This window comes from Silene latifolia, chromosome 10, assembly GCF_048544455.1.
Source record: "Silene latifolia isolate original U9 population chromosome 10, ASM4854445v1, whole genome shotgun sequence".
Lineage (NCBI taxonomy): Eukaryota > Viridiplantae > Streptophyta > Magnoliopsida > Caryophyllales > Caryophyllaceae > Silene > Silene latifolia.
Genome location: NC_133535.1, coordinates 102,112,643 through 102,115,212, shown reverse-complemented (window position 1 = coordinate 102,115,212; position 2,570 = coordinate 102,112,643).

Below are 2,570 nucleotides of genomic sequence, written 5' to 3'. Positions count from 1 at the left end.
AAGTATAGCCATCAGGTCAATCGAATATTACAACCTGACGACTATGGCGACACGAGGCGGCTCAAGGGGTCTGAACCAAGGACCTGTCGTCGGGAACATTTTAGAGTCTGTCGACTATCGGGGAGGGTCGTTTAAAGTCCATTAGACTACGTAAGGAAGCTCGCCAGCCATAAGAAGAGATCATACCTGAAACTTCTTGAGAGACATTTCCGGAGGTGCATAGGAGCTAAAGGTAAGCGTAGGAGCTAAAGGGTGAGATCTAAAAGATAAGTAAGGATTGGTGCTAGGGTGTGGGGCCCTAAAGGAAAGCATCAACGGGAAGGAGGCCCGAATATAAGTTCAAACTAAGGGGTAACTAAGGCTCGAGTGTAGGAACTCTATGGGTTTGGGAACCTCTGGAGAACGTCACTTTTATCGCACTCCGCGGGGAAACAAGAAATATTGCGAGTAGCAGGACACAGGCGGGAACTGCTGGGAGAAATCTGCTTGGGTCGTCTTCAAACAAACTTCGGAAGAACTTGAGAAGGACGATTGTATGTCGTGAACTCTCGTGTTGGTAACCTTATCAGGAATGTATCTCCTTGTCTTGAGAGGGATTGTTGATCCGCTTACTCTCGCTGGGAACATAATCAGGAACTTATCTCCATGTCTCGAGAGGGATTGTCGATCTGCTTACTCTCGCTGGGGGAATATAATGAAGGCGTGTAGAAACACCTATGAAGGAAGATTGGCTCGTTGTGACAAGCAAAAGTCTTGGAAGCGATAAATAGCGTATAATAGTCTGCAGTTGGCTTAAGAATGCGGGTCTGAACGAAGAATGATCGTCAAACGGACCAAAAAGATAAAATGGCAACGGGGAAGAGGCGCACCAAAGATGGGCCCACAAATAACGAACTCATAACGAATTTTTGAAAACTCGTATGGAGGGAAGCTAAGGAAGAGGCGCAGCAAGAGCTGCGTCTCTTGGAAGAGGTGCAGCGCCTGCTGCGTCTATTCCTGAAGGTGCCTTTTCTGCGTAAAAACGCGATAAACAGAGGGACTCAATTCATTTGTTCGAAATACAATTTACCAATTTCTCTCTCAAATCTTAACCATTTCCGTCAAAATTTGGTCCAAAAGCTTGCATTCATCATGACCAATCGAGGTATGTATATCATTCTTGCATTAATCTTCAATAATGGATGAATTTGATCGACAAAATTTAGGGTTTTCAACCCTAAAATGTCGAAAATTTGGGGCTATTCCCCCAAATGATCTTGCCTTGTAAAATTGATTGTGTAAATGGCTAATTGGTAGTATAAGGATCATAACCATGTATTTGTTTCGAATTTTCGTTGAGTTTTAAGCATTTGAGTGAAATTGAGACGGTTTCACAGCTAAACCGTAAATTGCTTCGAAAATGGCCTTAGGAATTCCCATTTGCGATGAAACTTGATATTTGGAATCCTTGGATGATGGGTATACTTCCTACCATCTCGGAATTTTGGTTTGTGATGGCTTTTTCAGGACACTTTTCTAGGGCATAATCGTCGTTATAACGAAATGCTGCCGAAATTTCGACTCGAACCCATGACTAGGCTTCAACTTAGGCTTGACTTGACCCTAACTACCACATGAGTGATTGAGTTTGTGAGAATACGGCCAAAGATGGCGAGAAAAGAGCGATTTCAGGGCTTCCGAAGGCTCGAAAATCCCTAATCCAGGCTTGACGTCACGTGACGCGGCCTAAAATTACTTTAATGTTGCAGGTAATGAGGCTTCTACTTCTGGGAGAGCTCCCATGGAGATAGAAACTGTTGTTGACCCTTCTCGTGTTATCGAGGAGGCTTTGGAGGAGGCTTTCACCGCCGCGGTGATGGATGCTGGGGACGAGGTCCACGAGGAGGAGGCTGTTGAGGAGAAGGAGGCCCCGAGGCAGGCCAACGTGGGGCGAGGAGGTCGTCAGCTGAGGGGAGGACCCGCGTGGGCTGAGACCTGGGACAACAGGCACTTGCTTTGGGTTGCGGAGGGTCACCTGTCCTACAGGACGGTGAAGAGCTTGATAATCTTAAATTCATCACTCATCACTCATCTTCTTTCATTTCACTCGCTCCAATTTCTTTCCCAATTTTCATTCAAAACTAAAGATAGCTTTTGTTTTAAATCACAATAGGAGGCCGGGAACATCAGGTCGTTCTCGGGATACACGACAGCGGTGGAGTGCTACAAGAGGCTGTCGGCGGAGGAGCGCGCCATGATTGAGCGTGGAGCATTCGGTGCCTTGGTGCAGGCTTGGAGGGATATCTCGAAGAGGAAGATGCGGGCTAACCTTAGCCTGGTCCGCGCTTTCTTGGACCGATTCTGGGACACGACTTCCACTTTTCACATGCCTTTTGGTGAGGTGGGAGTCACTCTGGAGGACTACGGCATGATTTCTGGTCTGTCGTGTGGGCCGAGGTCGTGGAGTGGCGAGACCCGCGCCATGAGGGTGGACTCGGCCGAGGCTAGGAGGTTGATCGGCTGGAACTTGTCGCCGAAGGCTGTTACAGTGCCTGGTTTGGTGCCCAGTTCCTATGTCCGAGACTACTTTG